Raw genomic sequence first — 23,927 nt, forward strand, 5'->3', positions numbered from 1 at the left:
GAACCGAGGGCTCTGTGTCAGTCCCCAGCGCTGCGCCCCTCGGAGCGAGGTGACCCCCCCACCTCCTGCCTCGGGGATGTACCAACAGCCCTCGACGCTCCGTTATTCCCTGAAGCGAGGATGGCAGACGAGCAGTGGATTTGCCATTATGCACTAGTATAATCGATTACGTTAATGTGTTGAATTCCTCCCAAACAGGGCTCAAATGGCGACAGGGTGACTTCTTTCCTTTTTCTGTTCTCTTTTTACTGTCTTTGTAAATACGACCAGTTGTACCGGGGGTTGGGTACTGCTTTTATTTAAGTTTCTGGGCAAAAGTGCCTTCTTTTCTATGCCTGGTTTTTGTCATTTACAAACACAGAACAGAAAACATGCCAGGTTACCTGGGAGGATTTAGTCTAATTTGCAGGAATTCCCAGTGTGGCTGCCCCCCCCCCCCCCCAAAGCACACTTCAATCTTGAAAGCTTTAGCTTTTCCTTCCCCACACTGTGCCTCCTGGAAGGCAGCAGCAGCCGGGGCTGCTCCCCCTGCCTTGGTTGCTCCTTCCAAGGGCACCACTTGCTGCTCTGGCAGTTAAAGGCAAGAGTTAAAAGAAAGTATGGATTTTCCTTCAGATTTGCAGTCCATGTTTGAGCTTACTTGCTATCTTGCATTACAGTTGATTGACAGAGTGATCCTCAGTAACATTAACCGCAGTACACAAGTGTTTTCCCACACCTTCTTTTCTTACCTTTGCGTTCCTTTGCCTGCAGGATGACTACCCTCAAAGAGCATTGTTACTTAAATATCGGCTCTTTAATCTGATGTAATTATTTAGAGAATGTTTTCATGTTTTTGACAAAATCAGGTATCTCAGTCAATACTTTGTCTGAAAGTAACATAAATATTTTATGTGAGTCATGTAAATCATGTTCTACGTTTCAGTAGATTTAGGGTTATTACTTGCCTTCCTGTGGTGTTCTGGAGGGATTCATGCCTTTTGTTGTTGAGTTTTTTTTCCTTGCTGAATGCCCATAAATCATTCTTGCTGTAATATGAGACAATGTCAAAGCCTTAAGAATTTAGTTGCATTTTTAAAGCTAAAAGTTAACAAATAGCACAGATCATTTCGTTAATGATGATATTCTAGTCCTCTTGAGTCTCTGGGCAACAGAGTAACTCCAATGATTAGTCACAGGAATATTAATTACATTGGACTCACACTTCTTCAGCCTGGCTAATGTCCCCCTGTGCCAGTGGTAAAACTTAAGACAAAACAAAATGTTGATTTGATCAGTGTTCTTTTTTCTTTTTTTTCTTACCATAAACTGATGGGATTTGTATGCTTGCTCCCAGCCTATAGAAAGTACTTGCCTGGGCTTTCTTCTTTTAAGTAACTCCAAAGTTAAAGGAACTTCACTTTTTTCCTAATTGATCTGTTACTTTATTTTGGAAACCGTATTCAGTAATGTAAATTAAGTTGCTACAGGAAAAAAACAAGAATGTGTGTGTGTGTCAGGGTTTTTTCATACTGAGGCCAGTGGAGAGAGCACAGGTCAATAGAGGTGAACTGGGTTGGAAGTGTGGTATATGGTTTCCCCTGGAAGCCAATAAAAAAATTGAAGCAAGAGTCTGCTATCCTTTCTAAAATCTTTTCCATAGAGGAACTGCTATCAAAAAATGAGGAAAAATGAAAGTAAATCCTGGTTGCCTTCATGGAGAACCCGAGAAAAAGTCTGTTCTTCTCATGTGGAAAAAGAAAATTGAGCTGTAGACTTGAAATAGTTTGCTTATAGTGTACCAGGAGGTGGTTTGCAGTCAGTGGCATGTGTCTGGCATGGGACTAGAAGCACAGAAGTGATATACTGAGGGCTAGCGAGAAACTAGGGTTCTCTCTCTCCCATCCTTCCCTTTCCACCGATGTGAAAAATAAGTGAGGAACCAACTTTGTATTTCCCTTCATCTTTCTCCCCCTTGCTCTCGGCAGTGTGAGAATATTTCCAAGCGCATTAGAAGACATACAAGTCATACCAACTTGCTGAAGCAGTCATTTCTCTCTTCTAAATGATGAAGCTGTTGAGGAGCGGTATTGAAGGGTACTCATTAACTTTTCTGTTCCGATTTTGTAAAGCTGTCTTCCATTTCCCCCTCTCTGATTTTGATACAGGAGTGTATAACAGACTCCTCTGATCTGATCGAAGTGAGGAGAATTAGTTCACTGAACTTCACTCCTTCAGCAGAGATAAGAGCTACCATTAAACCCCAGAAAGAGAGGCAGATTAGAGTTGTGATAGTACTAGAATATAAACTCTAATTTTGTCGGGGCTATAAGTATTAAAATTACAGGCCTTCACCCAGAAGAATGTCTTCAAAGAAGGTAATGGTGATTCAAAGCAAGAGAGAGGCAATTTGGAGAGGACATCCTATGCATGAGGAAACAGAAAGGGTTTTGATGAGACCTCAGGCACTGTAGGATCTTTGTCTTTCCTTCTTGGAAGTACCTACTTCATGAAGGTTTAGTCTCTCTAATCCCTCATCACAGAAACTATCTTTAAGCATAAGGGAGATGCTTTTTCCATTGACATATATTCCTGTAAATATGACCACTATCCCCTTTCCCGAAATAAAAAGAAATTTAACTTTTCTAACTTTGTTTCTCCTACTTTTTTTTAAAAGCAATTTGCTTTGAATCTACTAATTTTTCTTTGCAGGTATGAAAGTATATTACATGTTTTTAGGGAAGATTTTGACGTGATTTTTTTTAAAGACTGCACAGCATTTTCCAGGCAGCAGTGCTCCGAGCCAAGATAAGAGGCCTGCAGAGTAACACTAACTTGTATTAAGCCTTATTTAAATAACCTGCCAGCACTTTTTAATTTAAAATGTTGATGAAAAAGGTGCAGTAGTCAGTAAATAGTTTGTAGAGCTGACAGTGGTTGTTTGGTCAAAAGTTAAGAGCTGTGGTGATACAGGCCACAATTCCCAAAGCAGACTAATGATCTCTGGTTCCTCAGGTCTTGGATGCTCAACTGGAAATATGTTAAAGATGCTTAACTTTTAACTGCAGGAGATTTAGCGCTTTTAGAAAATCAGACCCAATTATGCTTTCTCAAGTCAAAGTATCCAAAATTTTAATTTCTTTTGAGTGTCTTCTCCAGATTGTACTTTCTCATTTAAGTCAGTCTCTCTACGCCTGAACTTTCACTTCAGCTCTTGTAGTTAAAGGGGAGATGCTTCAGTGTGTATTCTCTAAGTACTTTAATAAATTAAAAGAAATTAAGTGATTAAAAATCCAGTTGTCTAGTTAAGCTTCCAAAGAATACGTTCAGCTCTAATGTTCCCTTACTGGTGGATTTAAATATGAAACAAAAAGCAAAACCACATTTACAGCTTAAGGGAACATGCAGAATTCTTCTGTTTTTACTTTGAAGGTTTCATTAAAAATAGGTCACTATCAAACCTCCCATCCTAAAGCTTTTCTCTTTAAATGTTCAATTTTGGCTGTGGACAATCACCCACCAAGGTAATGTGTTGTATAGAGCGGACAGAAAGACTAATCTGATGTATATCAATCAAAGAGAGGGCAGTTCCTGTTATTCCCCGTGGAAGTGGAAGGATTCTTGACTTGATCAAGCTATTTCATAAGTGTCTCTTATGCACAAGATTCTTTTCTGGTGCCTGTACATCACTAAAGCACTTTTGTGAAACTCTCCATGCAATGTTGCAGGAGAAATGTAAGAAATAGTGTTAAATACTGGTGGATAGTTTCCAGGTTATGGAGTAATGTATATTTTCATAGCTATACTATTGCTGCATATTCTAACAGAATGTAAATTATTTAACAGATGGATGAAGTTATTAAAAAATCTTGAAGTGTGAACTTTAGTATTTCTCTGTATTCAGATATAGAAGTGTGTTTTGGGGGTGAGAGTGAAGGTTAAAGCCCCTAATAAGCTTCTCTGATGTTTCATGAATGCAGAAATTCACTACATTAAAGAACAGGTCTTTTGTCAAAGTCCCTGTGTGGGATTGTTCCTTATGTTAGATTTCCTATAGCATGTCCCATGGCATATTTTTAATCACATCAGGGAGTGGGGGTGATTTTCAGTAGTCATAATAAACATTATTTCATTTCAGAGAAAACACTGATGATACGTTACCTTCTAATTTTGTCTCCTGCATTGTCTAGGTATTGGAAACTTTGCAATAGCTCTAGTTGTTGGAAATACACTGTTCTTCTGTTTGATCACTGAACTGAGAATTAAGGGCTATTTTAGATTATAGTCAGTTTCCTGGAAGGACATTGTCCATAGCGAAGTCCAGAAAAAGGCTCTTTAATTTTGCATTTATATGAAAAGAAGCAGATCCTATGTGACAATTGGTCACAATTCTCAATCAAATAGAAAATTCTACTCAAAGGAGTTTCTGAAGGGAAGTCAAGCAGCTCCGTAGAGGTACAGCACAGTGCAGTAGACCCTGAGACTGCGACAGCAAACCCAGCTCTGGATTCAGAAACGGGACAGTCAGTAGTGAGGTGCCCAAGGTAATTATCCCTGCCAAGAAGAAGGGTTTACAGTCCTGGCGTAATAGTATGATAATAGTCCTGTATGGCTTTGGGGACTGAAGTCAGTGTCACAGCACAGGGCAGCCTCGCTGCATGGGAGCATACCAACGGCTCCTGGCTCTTTGTAGTTCACGTCATTGCAAGGTGGGGGCTTGCTCTTAGTCTCAAAGTAGACTAGATCTATGCTAGAAATCCTATAGTAGAATAAGATGGTTTTATATACATGCCAGAAGCCCTCTTTTAGGGAGATCGCATAATCCCTTGATTGTAAACTTAATTTCAATGGGGAGTCAATAAAGGCAACGTAGGACAGTCTCTTGCCAGTATGAACTGTGCCTACACTTGGTAGGAGCTGTCAGGATAACTCTCTCCTGTGGTTGTACTGCTAAATATTTCTCAGAGTAGATCTAAAAGACTTTCAGCCTTATTCAAAGAAATATATATATTACTTTAAACAGAAATACGCAGAATTAAGGTGGTAAAAAGAAAAATAAAAAAATCTGAGTGTAGCTTTTTGGTAGGAATGTGCTAGATGCTTATTGATCTCAAATTGAGGAATACTTTTGTGTTGTGTGGCAATAATATGTTTTGGTAACTTCATGTTCTGCTTTTCTCAGCTTCTTCAACCCAGAAGGTGTGATGCTTTAAAATGAATCAGAGTTTAAGTAGGATTAAAAGCTCTTAATGAATCCCTCTATATCTATATATAGATGTATGGTTATCTATAGTGCATGCCCTTGTATTTTGTTCTGAGCTGTTGTATTTTCATGGTTTTATTTGAGAAGGTGCAATTGTGCTATCTATGTAAGGAAGGTGCTTCTTAAATCTAAATAATAGGTGGTGAAGGGTTAAAAATCTTGAGGTCCTATTAATGTAGGGAAATGCTGACACAAGTTCTTCGGTCCTTTTCCTGACAGAACACCCATCTTTAATTTGCTTGTCTCTTTACCCTTATAACATTGTACATCTGTCCTTGAAAACAGCTCTTGCAGCATGAGCGTAGCCAGTGGAGCAATTTAGCAAAGGTTGCTGTCTGTGTCCTAGCAATGCAGGCAGACAGCCTGGAGCTACAACTTATAATCAGCTAAACAGGTATATGAATAATTACTAAAGATAGAAGCCTGTGTTAATTGCTGGTTTTAATCTTGTTCTCATAAATTGTTACAGAATTATTTTCTCCCCCCAGCAACAACATGTCAAAATTAGTATTTTTCTCAGATTCTAAGTAATCTAGTGGATTTTGGAACATTTTTAGTTTTAAGAAGATCCTTGCTAATATTTAAGCATATGCATACTCCCTGAGAGTCCTTGATATATCCACTTTAAAGCTTTGTTCCACTGCCAACCTGGTGGAAGGAAACATGGCACTGAAAAAGTATCAGGCCTGAAGTATTTGGAGTTGACTTGAGACCAGAGTTTGCCAGTTTCTAAAAACAAAAACTGTTATTAAGTTATTGTTGCTCTTAAAACTATTGTCTACCAAACTGTTTCTTTGATGAATCTGAGCTGAACTACTTTCTTTTCAGACTATTTCCTTTCTTCTGCAATCACTGTACGTTTCATTATCAAAACAGGCAAAACAATAAAGATCCCCCTGGTTCTATCTTGTTGTTGCTGATGCAGTAATCCTCCACAGGAAGCGGGAAAAGTTAAGGAATGGTCTTAGAGATTGATTAGTGTATGGGGGGAAGAGTGACAGTGACTGCATTTGGTCTTCACCAAGAACATTTTGCCTTATTAGGCTACTTTGCAAGCTAAACTGTACTTTATCTCACAGTCCGCTAAAAATAACTCTATGGCTTTCTGGCAGATTGGTATAAAAAGTGTATGATGATGCTACATGGATTTGTTTAAATACAAAGCTAGAAGCATGAGCTGGCCTCCAAATGATGAATGTCTTTGTATTCCAGAATGGAAGCTTTCCAAGACAGTGATGCACAGCCACCGATTTGTAACTTTTAATTTGTAACTTTGGACTCTTATCTATTTGTTTATTTATAGAAATTCTTATATGTTAAATATGGCATCATTAAACATCTATATGGACTTTTGATGGTTTTCTAGACTGCAGTTGTCTTGGAGAAAGTGACATTCAGTGTTGTTTTCATAGATTTTTTTTTTTTAATTAAAAAAATACACTGCATCTCAACTTTCTCATTTGAATGCTCTCACAGTTCACTCATAGCACAGAAAAAGGGCTCTGTCATTAATTTATGTGTAGAGTGTAAATACTGTGGCTAATGAAGGACATATTTTCCATTTATGTCCCATTCAGAATGTTTGTATCACATAGTCCTTTTCACTACTGAGTGGATTGTTTTTAAAAAGTAATAATTAAAAAAAGGTATGAGCAAAATAGCCTGGGTTTCCTCTCAAACCAATTTTTTTTGATTAGGGGTAGCTCAGTAAAATGGGGCCAACAGGATTATGCAGAGGGAAGCATGACTCTGACTGAGCCGCTGGGCAGAAAGCCCGAGGAGCCCTGCTCACAGCACTGCTTCCAGGGGCTGGAATGAGGAGAAGTATCAACTGGAGATGAACACATGTATAGCCTAGAAGGAAAAATTAAAGAAAAATAGTCACTAGGATTGAGTGTATTCGTGGAGGGCTTATTCTTTTGAGATCTTAATGAGGAATATTCATACAGTTTATATTTCTGCAAAATATTGCTAAGTCAAAACAGCACAACCTGGATTTGCACTGCCAAGCAAAGTCCACAAGCCCTAGAAGGGCTTCTGCTTTCCAAGCTTCAGTTTCATTTACTCCTTCACATCCTTTTAGTCGTACATAGCCTTACAAGCTGCTGTTCTGGTATCTCTCTGCCTTCTTTCGGTGATACCTGATTAGGCTACTGTCTTCAGAGCTGCCTCCTTATCCCCTTGAACAGTTAAGCAGGGAGAGAGGAAGCTTAGCTGTAATTAACCCACAACTTGCCAGAGGTGGGGTGGAGCTTCAGCTAGGAATAGCTACACACTCAATAAAAACAAATACTTTGAGAATATAATCTTGAGCATCTCAAAAAGCAGCAGAAAAATACGTTTTATTAAAGTGCATACTAAAACTTTCTTAGAAAGAGAGGTAGGCTAATTCTCATTGCATTTGGAAGTCTTGCTTCGTGTATAACAACGTTTTTAATCCTTTGCAGAACATATGAACACTAAAAGATTAGTTTGAAATCTAAAGAAACAGTTGATCAGATAGTCCCCCAAAGCAGTAGCAGGCTAATAATATCTAAACTAGATGAGTAAAATTGAGCAGTTTGCATGACGTGGCATAAAAATCTATTTCATCAGAAGTTAGTGAAAAATATGGATGTTTTAGAAAACCACTTGATTGTGCTGAAAAATTGGATTTAGTATGGAAAGGGCTTCAGTTAATTTCTATTTCTGTCTGATTTGCTAGAAGAGATGTCATGAACTCTAGCCCAGGTGCCAGAAGAGGCACTGAAAGAGGAGGTGTGCACTGGAGGCATTTGTGCCATGCTCCAGTTTAGTTTACCAAGGGGTCTGAATGGAACCATCTAAATATTAAGATATCTCTAAAATTTGGAAAAACAATAAAGCTTCCACGTCACAAAAAGCAGTTTTTAAAACATTCAGTAGTATTTGGAGCAAAATAGATACAGTGAAAGAAGGGCAGAGCATCACAGGTGGGGTATGTTCAGTCTGTCTTCAGAATTGCCTGACGGACAAGTAGGTGTGGAGGGGGCAGCAGGAGTAGCTCAGTTGCTGGTGAAATAGTGCTGGGAACAACTCTGAACTGATGCCGTCATTGTACAGTGATTTTTAGTTCTGTAAAGCCTTTCTTCTGACTGTCATCCTACATTACAGATGTGATTTTTTCCTTACTGTATTCATTCTTTATTTCAGCACAGTTTGGTTACTTTTGCTTCTCAGTTTTCTGTAAAAGTATAGCTGTGAAGAGAACCAAAGATACAAAAATGATGAATGTGGTTTCACTCTAATTCTGGTGTGTGTGTGTGGTGTTCCCATATTTCATTGTAATTTTACAGATCTTCTTGTTTTCCTGCACATGGTAAAGACATTTAATCAAAAGAAGGAAGGAAGGAAGGAAATAGAGATTAGAAAATTGCAACATTGCATCTTATTAGATGGATTTAAGGTAGACCTCCTTTTCCAAAGATTGTGGCAATTGACAGAGGTGTTTTTCACCGCAGTGCCTACAGGTCTGTCCTGAGCCTCTGCATAGCTTAGAAAGAACAATTTTTCATAATGGGGTAACATGAAAATGAGAATTTCCGTGATCTTGAAAGTTAAATAGGTGTAATCTCTTTCAGAAGATTTTGAGTGTTTCAGTCCAATTGTTGTGTGCATCCAAAACAGCATTTGGTGTTTCCAGGTGCATAGTCCAGATCAGAGGGTCCATCAAAACATTTAGCTACCAAGGGCACATGCAAACAGTGGTCACGGGCAGCAGGAGAAAGGGAAATGCGGTGGTGTTATGTTTTGTAACTTCGCTACCTTTTGTCTTGTAAAGCTTGACAAAGAAGGGGACTGAAGGGTAAGTACTTTAGTCATAGCAATCTTTGATTTAAACAAGACAGGACTAAACCACATAAAAGAGTCTTTTTTACTTTGCTTTTTATGCTGGGTTTTCCTTTCACACCTCTCTCTGGATGGAGATGGTTTGATCCTGGAAAAGTGGGTTATGCATGAAAGACACTTGATGCAGAGTCAAAGGATTTATTATTTTTTTTCCAAGTACATGCTTGGTTTCTGACTGGGACACAGCCCTGTGCTTTGTAACAGCTTCAACTGACTCAGCCTACTGTGAAACATTAGGAAAAATTCACAAGTCCACTGATCCATGTATTCTGTGTATTTCAGCTATGTAATTGTAAGCCTTCTAAAGAGTTTTTTGAATCCTTTGAATCAATAGTAAAGTATATACATATCCAGGGAACTAATTCTTGGGCAAATAATCTGCTGTAGACAAATGTTGTAAGGAACTACCCTGCTGTGTTCAGCAGTGCGGCAAAACTCTGATGAATAAAGATTGGTCCCCAAGATAAACCTTTAAATCTTTGGTCATAGAAAATTTGCATTGCTAAAGGGCTATATTGTGACTCAGTGGGCAATAACTGGTATTACAGCTGCTAGAAGAGAATTTCCTTACCCCTTATGTTTTCTTTCTCTAAACAACTTTTCTGCTCTTTCCTCTGTGCACCTCTCAATGAAATTAGAGTGGAACATTATGATGCCCCCCCCTTGTACAGTCTGCTTGACACTGAAGCATCCAAATGGGGGATTTGATCTCCACCCCTTTGCAGCCTTCCCTTCTTTTCCTCTTGGCAGTCTGTGTCTTTATTACAGGTGTTCATTTGGTTCATTTTTTGCAATATCACCAAAGAGGGACAAGGAGAGAGAGAGAAGCAAGAATTATACCCAAAGACTACCTCACTTGAACTAGTTGAAGATAAGCATCGTGACATTTATGGTGAGCAAAGGCACCCAAACATACAAATCTGTCCACACCATTCTCTTGCTCACCATAAGAATTGGTGTTCCATGGGCATACAGGTCTGTTGCACTGTCGTGTCTTAAGGATGGACTTCTGACTTTTTAAAAATAGACTCCTTGAGAAAGAAGTGTCTTGGTATGGAGAGCAAAGATCCACATGCATCTGCCGGTGGTGATTTATTTCTGTGCCAAGCAGTGACTGACAGGGTTGAGATTTGGGAGGATTCTGATCAGTAATACTGCTTGGCATTGACCACATACATTAAATGGACAAATGCTGCCTCCTGTTTCAAGGTGAATGGGGCTTCTTTGAAAATCTTTCAACTCTTCTCTTTAATCAGCTTGAGGTGGCTCAAATAAGTCTCCTCTTTCCCCTTTGTAGGACTGAATGATGCCCTGAGCCCGTCTCCCCTCCCCTGTGGGGCTGAGCCTCTCACTGGCCCCATGGGAGAGCGGCCGCTCAGGATGCAAGTAGCCAGGCCCACCATCGACAGCGGGTTTCCTGGGGCCTCAATAGAGCCGCACAAAGCATGGCCAAAGGCTGCTCTCCCACCCCTGCATTTAAAAGGTGCTTTCCCAGTACGGACCTGCTTCTCCCAGTAGTAAATGTCTTCAGTGAGTCTTGTTAATAGTTATCGCTGCCTGAGATAACCTTCCCTGTGATGTAATTTGACATACTGCTGTCAGTGGGGCTTAAACATAGTAATCTTTAGAAATGATTGGGAATTTGCCCTAGAGAAAAAACTGTTATGATTAATTTCTACAAATGATAAACCACTCCTTCTTCAAAATACTGCATGCTATGAAGTGTGATTTAATCCATTTAACTACAGAGGCTGATGCTTCTGACAACTGTGACTCAAATGTCATCACAGAAAGTGATATTTCAAGTGGCAGGGTGGGATTAGAAACCTGCTGAAGATTTGTCAAAGGAGAAGTAAGTACATAATTTTTAGATAAGTGATTTGTCTACTCTAAACCACTTCCGCTGAAAAGACAGGCAGCTTAAAAGAGAAACTTACACTGTTAAACTAGAAAGAGCATTTAATTGCAGAGGGGGGGAAAAAGGCAATCCTCTTACTTATGATGGTGGTTAGAGAGAAAAACATAGGATACTGGGGAATATGAGTTTTCTATACAGAAATAATAACATAATTTTTTCCCTCAGAAAATAAGATTTCACTGAGGCTTGTATGAGGAAGGATGACAGTCTCGATAATCAGGACCTCACAACTACCTGATACGTTCTTCTTGTTGTTGCTTTGTGTTTTTTTGAAATATGAAGCGACACCATGATAGCTTACAAACTGTGTGACAATTTTGTAAACACAGTAAAACCTGAAACAAGCACAAAAATGTACATTCTGTGTCTATCTAGAATTCATGTAGAGTTGTAGTCAATTATAAATTTAATTTACATCCACCAGTCTGTAGTCAGTGCAGGGAATTTGGTCCTTGTTTGGGATTATCAACATACTTCTCTTACTGCTGTGCCAGTCCTCTAAAACTCGTGTTTGCTATTATCTATTCTGCCAGCCTACCTTTGTAATTTACAGCTTCTTAAAGCACCCGTCCACTCTGAAGGGCGATAAAAACAGTTATATGAGGCTCTGTACTTCTCCTTTGTGTGACTGAATCTCAAATTTGATCAACCGCAATGGAAGCTACGTTGTGTGTCAGAGTTTGTTCCAGCAGCCCCACGGGTCCATCTCCATCTCTGAGGACCCAGGCGAAGGCTCGCCTGTGCTGTAGGGAGTATCCACTATGGATACCGGCCCGGCGCTGTGCTGTGTACCACCTGTAGCAGCCATACTGTTAAGAAGTCTTCCTTGGGTCAGGCTTGTGCAGCTCTGAGATTGCAGAAGCATTAGGGAGGGTTTGGTTCGCAGCGCTGCCTAGTCTGATGGCTGAGGAGAGAAAGCAATAACCCTGTCTGACAGGCTGACCTTGAGCTCCTACGGCAGGAGTGGGAGTTGGGCTAAAAGCACACGTACCACGTACCTTTTACTTGTTTGAAGCGGATTCCCTGAGAAAAAAAAAAAAAGAACATGAAATCTGACAATGCTTTTTTGTGGAATCATTTTTCGGAGAAGAGCTGCTCTTTGATATCTGTGATAGTTTGCTGCTCCGATCTGTCATGTTGCAGACTCTCTCTGCTGAGGTGTTTGAGAAGCACTTAAGTGACTGTAAGAATGCCAAGGAAAGCTGAGGCCATTTTTTATTATTTTTTTCTTTTTTTTCCTTTTTCGCTGAAAGGAATTTTGCTGGAGAGCCAGATTTTTTAAATTTTTTTTTTTTTTTTTTTTTTTTTTTTTTTTAGGTATACGTCCTTGTTGTTGTTGTTGTTGTTGTTGTTGTTGTTTGTATTTGGTTGGGTGTTTGGCCGGAGCCCGGGGCTCGCTGCCCTGCCGAAGGGCCGGGTGGCGCCTTTAAGAGGTGGAGGTGGCTTTGTGCAGGTTGTGCCGGGGAAGGAAGTGGCTCCGCACCGCAGGAGGCTGGCGGGGACGGGCTGGTGCTCGGCTGCCCACAACTTAAAACTGCCACTTTTCCCTCCGAGAGGGAGCAAAAGAAAAAATAAAAAAATTGTCACATTAGCTTCCTGCTTGGTTTGGGGGTTGTGTTTTGTTTTTGGGGTTTTTTTTTGGGGGGGGGGGTTTTGTTTTTTTTTTTTTTCCTTTGACACTGTCAACTGAAACGCTGCCGGCCAAAGGCTGCCCAGTGCGGGACGTGAAACTTGTTTAAAACTCTCTCATGGGCAGTGCGGAACGCGGCGAGGCGCGGGAGAAGGGGATGCTCGCAGGAGCCACGGGCGGCCGGCAGAGGTGAAGCAATGAACTCTTAAAAGGCAAGGCCGTCCCGCCGGCGGCGGTGATTCCGGCTGCCAGCCCCCCGCCCTCCCGCCTGCCTCAGTTTCCCCTCCGCGGCGGCGGGGTGATGCCCGCCCCTCGCCCAGCCCAGCGCTGCGCTGCCCGTGGACTGCGGCCAGAACCGCCGCCTCCCCCGCCGCCCCCTCCCCGGGGGGCCCGGCCCGCCCCGGCGGAGCCCCCCCACCCCCCCTCCCCGGTACCGCCCGGCCCGGCGCGGGGCGGCGGCCGGTCCGGAAGGAAACTCCCGGCCGCGGGGGCCGCCCGCCCGCCCCGGGCGCTGCTCCGCCGCCGAGGCTGCTCTGGACGCTAATTAGCATGACTAGTTTGATGGATTTAGTCAACAGCATTCAGCAAACAGGGGAGGGGGGAAACAAGTGTGTAAGATTTCCCAAATCTAAAGACTTTTCGGCCCCGGTGCCCTTAATGGTTTGTTATACGGACTCGAACAAGTGTTGCTTCCAATTAATTGATCGGGGGGATTTATTTTAGTATTTTGGCTGGGTGCCAGAGACAGAGGCTTTGTCCTAGCGATTTAAGCACCACCCCTCCTTGCAAGTTTGAAATGTGAGCTGCCTGGGTGGTTTTTTTTTTTTTTTTTTTTTTTTTTTTCTTCCCTTCTCTCTCTCTCTCTCTCTCTCTCTCTCTCTTCCTTCTGGCAAAGTGGCTGTGGCTGCCTGTGTGTGTGTGTGCGTGCGTGAGTATGAGAGAAGGAGGGAGAGGTGTAATGGGAAAGCAGGAGATGGATCACTAGAGACAGAAAAGAAAACCATCAATATCAGTAACATGCAGCTGAGGTGAGATTTTTCTGAGTGTTTGATTTTCTTAAAACCCTTTCAGAAGATTTAAAGCAGCCCTCTGCCATGCTGGATGCTGAAGACGTACTCCTAAGCAATGTCATAGGGATGCTTACATGTATATTGCCGTTTTAGGTCTGTTCGCGTACGTGTGAAGTTTTAAAGCTTAACCTGATTCTCTTTATTGTCTCTAGAGGGTTGTAGCTTGAGCACAAATAGCCTGTTGGCAAGTACGGCATGAGCCCATTAGCAAGACTCCATCTGTGATTGGTTTTGCCTGGAAACCGGGAGACAAGCAATGAATAATTGATGTGTGTTGTGCAGTAGCTGGACAGGCAAAGAAGAGAGAGAGAGGGAGAAACAGAGCAGGGTGCCCTCAGAGGGGGGAGAGCGAACAAGCTTGAAAATAGCTACTGGCTGCCTTGTGCTGAGATGAAGGCAACCCCGGCTGTCTTTGTTCTGCACTGGCTGGTTTCTGCCTAGAAGTGTTTGCAGACATATGTGGCCTTTTTCTGCAGCAGAAGAGAGGCAGGCGAGCAGAGGAGGGGGAGCAGAGGAAGACTAGGGCTTTTGAATGAAATATAACTTGTGGGTAAGTTGGTTTCTTGGGGGGGGGGGGAAGGATGGGGCTGTACGTGTGTAAGTGGAGTACGTGTGTATGTGTGTGTGTGTGTCCGCCTGGGAGAGAGTGTGTGTGTGTGTGTGAGTGTGTGTGCGGAGCGGGGTGTGTGTGTGTGTGTGTGCCAGCGAGGGTGCATTGTGGGTAAGGCAGTGCTGCATGTTGTCAGAGGGGATGGCAGGCAGGGGAGCGGGGACGGGGGTTGCCTACAGCCACCCTGCCTTCTGGCTGCCCCTTGCCACATGTGGGGGGTGCAAGAAGGAAATTCACGGCTTGCTCATTTAGCTGGGCTTTACCGTATTTGTATTTTAGGGGGTGAACGGATAATTTTTTACAGGAATCTTGCTTATTGTATCGGCAATCATAAAACCGAAAGGCAACGGCAGTTATCGGTGGCATCTTCTCCAACTTTAGCCTGTCTGGCACTGTCAAAACGTGACGTGCTGTTCTGCGAACAGCGATGACAATACTGCTGCCACCATTTCATTTCTGCTGTCTTTATAAAGACTTTGCCGTGCAGAACTCACATCTGTGGCAAGTGGTTTCAAAGAAGATCCCAAAGAACTGGTGGTATCGGTGGCAGTCTCGGGTATTCAAGTTGACAAGTTTTTTTGCCCCTTGTGTTGAGTAATAACCAGTGTCTTGTTTATCTCTTTGCCTGTGTAAATACTGAAAAGATTATTTAATTTGCGTATGATTTATGGAGTTTTCAGAAAGTTTCAAACTAGTGATGCCAGAGTGGAATTTAGGATGTTGGTTTATTTTTTGGTTTAGTTAAATGGATTAAAGCGAGTAATAACTTAAAACTGAATTAAATGGCATATATTAATGTACAGCAAAAACGAAATGGAAGGAATCTATACAGCTTCAGTGTTTGCAACTCAGACATCGACAGCATGGTTTGTTGGGGGAAGAGACTTGCTATTGCACATGGCAGCTCTTCAACCGGTAAAGTCAGTGAGTAAAGTGAAATAGACTTTGCCTAAAGTAGTCTCAGTGATCCTGTGTCCGCTGAAGTCACTGTCAAAACAAGTGTTGGCTTCAGTCATACAAACTACTTCCCCTGAGTTCAGGTGAGCCCATGATAAGATCCGTCTGAAAATCCCATAGTATCTGTCAACTTTTGATGAAATAAATGCTCTCTGTAGACAGATCTAGTGGGGTGAACTGGCCAATTTGAACCCTCTTTTTATGACAGCCACTTATCTTGGCTCATAAAACTACAGAAGATTATGTTTGTTGTGCAAATCTGTAGATTTTTGAGAGAAAAGCGGAGAAGAAACTATGGAGGCAGTTTCTTTCAAGAAGTCATGTCTCAATCAGGGTAAGCGAACCGGGTCATTAGGCTGGGATGACCTAAGAGAAGCAATTACCATGGTCGAAACACTACCTGGAAATGGAAATACATAAAATTAAGATCCAACTAGAATTGTTCTATGTTACCTAATATTTCCTTTAGTTTTTCCTCAAGTTAAACTTTATTGCAGTTATATTGGTAAAGAAAGTAATTATCAGAGGCTAATCATGCATAAAAGTAGAAGCTCCTCTCAGTTGAGCGAAAGCATGTTTCCTCTGTGCTGTCACCGATCCACTTAGCAGGATTTTGTTCCTCTTTTTGGGTAGCACTTCAGTCAAGATGGCAGTTAAAGTGCAGTAGAACTTCAGACCAAAAGTTTGGTTTTATGTAAATTTACTTCAGAAGACCTCCGTCAGTAACGCTTCAGTTTGAGTTTAAGCCAACAGAAGAGTGTTACCAAAGGCTCAGTTTTGCATTTATGATTAAAATTTTGATTTAAAAAAATACTTAACATTAAATTGATTCCCACCCATCCCACTTTTACCTTTTTCTGGGGAAATATGTCAGTAAATACAGTGACATTTCAATAGTAAAGAAGTCATCTGAATGTTGAAGGTAGAGTTTCATGGTAGCAGTTGAAAATACTGATCATGAGAGAGGTTTGAAACTTAGTCTTAAGCCTTTAATCTTGTGTAGATTGTAGCAAAATGGGCGCAAATGTTAAATCTGTGCATGTCAATGTCTCGGACGTCCTGGTAGTAACGTTGCCATGTTCATACTTCAGTGAAACACCTGCACTACTACTGGTATTACTTCTGCCGAAAGTAGCATGTAGTCCTGGAACCCTTATGCTGGATGCTCCAGGAGCACCCAGGAAAGCCTGGCCCCAGGCAGTGCACAGGGGACAGCTGTTGGTTACAAAGCGAAAAAGAAGAGCGTGCAAACTAACAGTGAGAGAATAATAGAGGATATTTTGGGCTCAATTAATAAACAATTTGTTGTTGTAGTAACAGGTACTCTTTTAATTACTGCAGGATAATTTAGAGAGAATGGTTTGGCAAAACAGGCCTTCTGTTGCCATAAAGGTTAGTACAGCAATTAGATTAAGAGAGTCTGGATCCAGCCCCCCAGAGCCCCCCAATTACAAGATGTGTAACTAAGACAAGAGAATGGTGTTTTTCTATGTCACAAGGTAAGCTGAGGACACAGAAGTTCCTGTGTTGGCCTCAGTTGTCACTGGGGCTGTGACAACACAAGGCTGCTTTCTCATGGCCAGGACAGGGTTATTACTGATCAACAGCAACGAGTAATCTTTTCTAGAGGGCAGCCAACAGGAAACTGTCACTCCATGGGATTTTACAATTGTAATTTCTTTTTTTTCTCTCACAACAAAAGAAAAGACAGAACATCATGTTAAACAGGAAGAGAGCTAACTAGGGAAGGAGCTAAACAGGGGAAGCAAACCCAAAACCTTACCATGTGGAACATGGCTAAAATCATGATCCAGAGATCTCAGTGAAGATGCTCTCTGGTTTTGTTCCTCTCAGTTTTAGAACAGAGACTGCCACAGGAAATACCTTCCTCCGAGGCTGCTCTTGCAAGTGGAACTTGTGTTTTGTCTCGGGTGGAACAAGCAGAAGAAGCTGCTGTGAACAGACCGCCCTAAAACTGCTTGTAAGCAGCTAGACAGCAAGGCTTTTGCTCAAGAAAAAAAAAAAAATGGGGAAAAGTGGCTTCCTCTCAGTGCTGCTCAGCTATTACTGCATTGTAGTTCACAGCTATCTGAGCTAGAGCCGGGTGATCTAATCTGAGTATCAGAAGCCCAGCTGGGCCACAGGGATTGCTGTGCAGGCTGAGTGGATGCTTTGCTACCTCCCATGCCTTGCAGGGTACAGCATATGGTGCAGCACAGGCATGTCCTGGGGGTTTTAAAAATATTGCTGTAACAAATGACCCCGCTGCCTGTCCTCTAAATTTCCTAAAGTTTACTGTGGTGGTTTTCCTTGCACTGCCTCTCCAGAAGAAACCAGAAAGTTCTGTGAAAAAAACACTAGACGTGGCATCTGTTCCACTGTAGTCTGGAATTAACGATCGTTTCTTTGGAGTGACCAATACAAACAGATCCTTATAAAAACAGATAAAGTTAACATACTGGAAAAAAATACATTGTGTTAATATCAATTGATTCTTCTAATGGCAGAATAGGGGCAAAAATTCCACCAGGTATACCTGCTTCTAAAATGCTTTAGCAAACGGATGTTTCAGTATATAAAACAGTTGTTGAAGAAGTAACTAAAAACCAACTTCTTCAATATCGGAACAATTTGAAGTTACTGAACAAAACCTTTTAAACCAGAATGTAAAAATTGAGCTAGTCTTCAAACGAAATGGATGCTTCAATAATTGTCAGAGGTACACCAGTGCGCAATAAAGCAAAGCAGTAATAGCTTTTAAGGCATGGTGAAGAGTGCATATCTGTTCAGCATCAATGAGAAAGCAGCCAGCCAGTCTGGCACGTACGTAGGCTCTTTCACTGAGGATTCAGTAAGGAGACAAGAGAAGCCCAGAAAGAACACAAACATGTTATTTTCCCCATTTTTAGTTGGAAGTTCCCTGAAGAATTTTCTCCTTAAAATCAAGACAAGGTATAGTTATAAAATAGAGTGAGTGACACTGGGACAGTAATTACTTCAGCAGTGTGGAAGGCTGCCACTCATCCTACCTATAATAAATATTGCACATTTCTGCAGTTCTTGACCTGGATCATTCTCAAATGTCTTACATTCTCTGGAGTGTGTTACTAATCCTAATTCTTAGCTTGTTGGGGCTCATTCTGTTGACAGTAATCCAGTGCGACCAATGGCAGTTTTATCTATTCCAGAAAAAAAAGTTAATTTTGTTCTCAGTTGTCTTTATTAGTACCAATAAAATGTTCAGACACCCAGCTAAGCTCCTCATTCTTGTTTATTATAACTGAAGTACGGCTCTCAACAGTTTGATAAATAACCTTTAGCGCTTGTTTATCAAATTCTAATCCTGTAACTGAATTTTCTTCTTAATAGTTGGTGTTCTTTGTACCTCCTCAGTGCCCCTTACATCTCTTAAATCCCTTAAATTTCAGGAGGTACGCAAGCTGGGCTCTTGTCTGTGTTGACATCCTAGAAGCAGACAAAACCCCACAATTGTTGGTAAATACAGGCTCCTTAGAATGTTATTTGAATATAAAGTTACAGTACGTGGATGGGTTCCTTCTTTCCTGTGCTTATCGTTAAAACTATTTGTATTGGATTTTCAAAATCATTCTGACCTAACTTAATTACAAATGAAGTGAGTAGAGATTCGGCAGAAGCAGAACTAGGGCAACCGGGGATGCTCATAAAAATCACTCCTTTACTTATTCTTGGATATCTTTTCTTACTCAAGCCCAAGAAGGTAACAGGGAGAGCTTGTAGGAGGTTGTCATATATATCTCTTCAGTATTCAATTAGCTCTGCTAACCAGCTTTTCTGACTTATTGTTTGTTTTAGTGCTTTAATATATTTAACATTTTATTAACAACCTTGTTTCTGCATTAGTAAGCATTCGGAAAAGAAAAAAATGCTGGTGGTTTTTTTGCTGCTTATTGCCACTTACTTATCCATATTCTAGCCAGACTTCAAAGAAGGGTGTTAACAGTACTTTTACTTCTACTGTCTTATCTACTGACACTATCCAACTGTTTAAGAAAGTTGAGTTTTTCAAGCATCGCCCTAACACCACGGCTTTCAGAGGAGCCTGTCACGATTTACTTATTCATACAGATTGCAGTGGCTTATGTAGTCTTGATCCTGCTTGATCTGCCAGCAGTATTTGCTTCTATTGATCACAGGCTGTTACTTGACTTCCTTGAGCAGCTTGTAGGTCTCCCTGGTTCTGTTAACGGGGTCTACTACGGATATTTCTCACTGCTCTCATTTTGTTGCTGTCGATAGTTTTAACTCCAACCTTCCCTCTCAGACAGATGTGCCGCAGGGTTGTGTCACACCCCTTGTGGCTTTTGATAAGTTTGGTAATACCTTAGTGAACTTTGGGGCTGTAACTGGGGTTCTGTCCAGATTTGGCCGTTAGCTCTGATTTATAGTGCGTGTTTGGCAATGTGCCTGGCTGTCATGTTTGCTTGTAAGTGTGTAAAAACTCCTCCTAACCTAGGTGTAATAAAATGGCATATTTTTGGAAGTAAGCACCAGTCTTTCGTGTTCCTATTTACCTTTTCATCCATATACGTTTCTACTCTCTTTCTAGTAATAGGGCAATTGAGAGGTTAGTCTGGAAGAAACATCTAAACCAAATCGTCATCTTGCACGTAGACCAGCACTGTTAAATTGTCCTGTTCCAGTCAGCTTTCCAAATGGGTATATATGTTTTCTAACTATTCCTCAGGGTGGAAATACTGTAATTCCTTAATTGGCCGATTTACCTGGAAGGTCCTTAAAGTGACTATCTAAAGTAATTTGTGGCTGTCAAGAAATACGCTTCATTAGACAAAGGTTGCATTAGAATCAGGTTAAAAACAGAAACATTCATATAAGCTTTTATATGGTCTTAGTCCATTAGAAACTAGAGATTTTAATCTTTTTATTAAATGACTTTATGGCTTGCGAATATACTTTTAAGCTCTTTGAAAAATAGAAGCATAGATGGTCTTTGTGCATTTGTGTTTCTGGTTTTAATATGAGGGTGACCTTCTTTTGAACATGCAATTAAGCTTCTGTCTGCTATTATTTGTGGCTCCTTGCATCATTTTCATAGAAAAATGGCCCAGCAGATGGTGTTTGAGCAGAAAGAGGAGACAGCCAGTGGCTGGCGTTTTGAAGAACTATTTGAGATGGAGAATTATGAGAACCAAGTGATTTTACTTGTAAGGAACACGTTTAATACACGATGACCCGCTGTTTTCACCCTTCTGTATAGACACCTTTACACTTAGTGATACTAGGATGTTGGGCACCTGGCTTGCCTGACGTTCAGCAAGATGCCACTTCGTCTCTATAGCTACAAAAAATATTGGGGGGATTTATTTTCTCATAGAGAGAGTTTTTGGCTTGGAGAGTTAGTTGATCATTAGTATGTAATACCCCATAATCTTGGATTATGTATTTTGCAATAAGTGGAACAGAAGATAGAGTTTATCATTTCTGCTAAGTTTGGAAGAGATTGTAAGAGATCAGAGAAAGGAAGTTTTAAAGTTCCGTCTTAAGCGTTGACTTAATAAAATGGCTCACTTGCAGCACTCAGGAATCATGTTGCAAAGGCAAAAATGTCCTTGCTAAATGACTGCAATCTAAAATGTTATAGAGAGCTAAATGATTTATTGATGTCTATTTCTGAGGCATTTACCTGCACCTGTAGCCGGCCCATTCCATTTATTTTGGCTTGCTGACAAATTAGCAAGCTATTTGTATGTCAGATTTGGTCAGTAGTCAATTCCCTCCCCCTCACATATTGAACAGCTTTTAATTTAATTGTTTGTGGTGTTGGCAATTTATTATCCAGATAGATGTCACTCAGAGGAGCTCCTTTAAAAAAAAAAAAAAAAAAAAAGAAGAAAAGAAAAACCTGAAGAATTACATGTGAATATCCTCATAGAGCCTTATACAAGAGAGTACGCAGAGCAGCTTTCAAGCCTTTTCCACACACAGAGGCGATGAGCTGTGCAATACCTGCCTTTCCCTTAGCTGGAACGTGAAACGTTAGGGTTTATAATTAATAACTGGAATAAGGTTAGCTCTGTGATTATGGCTATTGTCATTGTATCTAGACACCTTTAAGGAATGAGCGATCAGAATTACATGTCGGAGTTGCAACTGCGTAAATGTGTTGCATAAACACTCTCAGGCAGAGTTGAAGCGTGTGTTCCCACCTGCAGTGATTACACTGTTGTTCTTGAAGAAGTTTTGCGGGGCATTTAAGGCAAAATTATTGTGTCTTGCTAAATTGTTTTAACTGCTGGCTTAGATCCTGATCACGGTGAGGATCTGAGTGCTACTTGTCAGAGTGCTGTAGTGTTACAGGGAGGCAATTGCAGGCTGCCTGACCTTGGCTGCCAGGATGTCTCCTGCCTGGTGGCTCCTCTGCGGCACGGCCACTGCTACTGCTGTGCAGCAGCTGCCGGGGCTTCCCAGCTGAAGAGGACTAGTGACATCTATTATGGGTATGTTTTCTTAGCCGTAATTAATCCGATCTTGCACTTTATGAATTTTAAGTAACATATGAAATTTGGGCTTTGATATAGCAAAGAGGATTGTCGTGTCGTGTGAGAATGCCCAGCTCTGGCCATCATGGCCACCTGATTCTGCTGGGGCTCCCTGGGATTGCGGTTGGTGGAAAGACCCAACTATTTTTTTTTCTCCTCTCAAACAGCGCCATGGTTGCTAGTTAACATTGTTGGCACTGTACAGCTTGAAATGTTTTATAGTCTTACATCTACTTAACCTTTAATGTTTTCTGTCAACATCTATCATGACCTGGTGGCCTATGGTTAGTAAAATGTGCCCTTGCAGGCTGCCAGATACTGTAATAGAATTAGGCCTTTAAAATTATCAGACCTGTCAAAGGGGCTTATAATCCTCTGAGAGCTTTAAGTGGTTTCTTACCTCCAGTTGAACATGCATTTGACCTAGTTGAAGCATTTTTTTTCTTGCTTGTTTTCTTTTTACTTCCTATTAATACTTAAAAAACTGGGAGGAAAAAAAACCCAGCCCAGTTTCCTTGGTATCTTTATGAGGAAAAACATGGAGTCTCCTTGGTTCTGTCCCAGATGTCTTTTTTGGCTTCTTTCCTCTCTCTTGCGCTTGTAGATTAAGCTCTGCAGATATTTCAGTGGGAACTTGTTCCCTGAAGTAAGGGACTAAGGACACGTGGTTCTGCGTGTCAGTCAGTCACTGTGCACCCAGGGCTGACACAAGTCAGAGGGAACGTCAGGCTTGCTTTGGGGGGGTTGGACTCAACGTACTGCTCCCAGAAGGTGCTGAACCAACACCTCTGGAAACGCATGTCCTCTGCAGAGCGAGTGTGGGAAGGACAGTAACGCTGCTCGGTTACTCATACTTATCCTGTGCAGAGGGTAGTACCAGAGATGCGATGGTTTACCTTTTGCTAGTTTGTTTTGCAACTACCTGTGGAAATGCCAAAAGTAGTTTTGTAGCGCTTCGGTGGTCTCACTGTGATAATAACACACTGCCTGGTGGTACAGAACATGAGGTGCGCTGTAATGTTTCTGAACTGAGAGCTATTGCACGTGTCATATCCAATAGAAATGGAAACGCGTGGTAGAAGAGGCGATTTGACCATGTCACACGCGGCCTGTAGCTGAGTTTGGCAAGTCACCTTATCGGAGCCTGTTTCCTGAGTCCCACTTCAGAGCAGTTTCCTGTCTTTGTGAGGTTGTTGCATCTGAGCTGTTTGCTTCAAATTATTGCAAGTTGTTAATACTGCTTTTTTTAGTTAAAGGGTGATCAGACTTTGCCTCCTCAAGTAGTGCCATGCTGACTCAGTTTCTTACCGCCGGCAGGGTGATGCAAGGTGAGGAAAGAGAAGAAAGCTAATAAAATGCTGCTCTTTGAAAATACGTCTCGTTTGAGATCTTATACATAAGTGAGAGAGGGAAATGCAGTGCAGCCATTTCATTTGCAAGGAAAAGACCTTCTATCGCGGAGATTTTTTTACATCTCCATTGTTCTCGTATAATGCAATCAAGCAAGGTAAAAGAAAACATGGTCCCTTGTACTAAACTGTGTGTAGGCATTAGTCCCATAAATAAAATCAATTAAAATTAAATAAAAAAAAGAAGTTTAGGTTGTCTGAGGTGACATTAATTGAGATAGATGCTGGAACAAATTGGCCTCTGAGCAGGGAGGGCAAAGAGACAAATACCCATTCTCCAGAAAAAGAAACTCTTGTTTCGTTTTTGTAGAGCAATTTTACTCAATACTAAATCTTGAGCTGGAATGCTCCAAAATCCTGACCCTCTGAAAGTTAAGGCGTACTTCTGTTTTCTTTGGTGTATATATCTCAAGAATCTCCCGGGGTCCCCACTGCAATAAGCAAGAAGAGATGGAGATGAAGGAGTGAAATCAGTCATCAGGAGGCCCTGGAGAGTGTCATGAGGTGGGCTGTCCCTTCTGATCCAAGAGCTTGAGTACATTGATGGGTAGTATTTTTACTTCGTGACAGTCTAGTGAATGATCTCATCAGCTGTTGCTAGCAGATGCAAAAATGATGAGCTTGTGGTAGCAAGCCAGACATTACACTGTTTTCTGTGCTTGTCTTGGGATACGAGTGACAGACG

At 41.4% G+C, this 23,927-nt stretch overlaps 1 protein-coding gene across 1 annotated transcript in view; it reads left to right on the forward strand.

Moving 5' to 3' along the window:
- Positions 1-23,927, forward strand: part of ZMIZ1 (zinc finger MIZ-type containing 1) — a 153,573-nt gene that overhangs the window by 51,001 nt on the left and 78,645 nt on the right. The window lies entirely within an intron of this gene.

Source organism: Numenius arquata, chromosome 10, assembly GCF_964106895.1.
Source record: "Numenius arquata chromosome 10, bNumArq3.hap1.1, whole genome shotgun sequence".
Classification (NCBI taxonomy): domain Eukaryota; kingdom Metazoa; phylum Chordata; class Aves; order Charadriiformes; family Scolopacidae; genus Numenius; species Numenius arquata.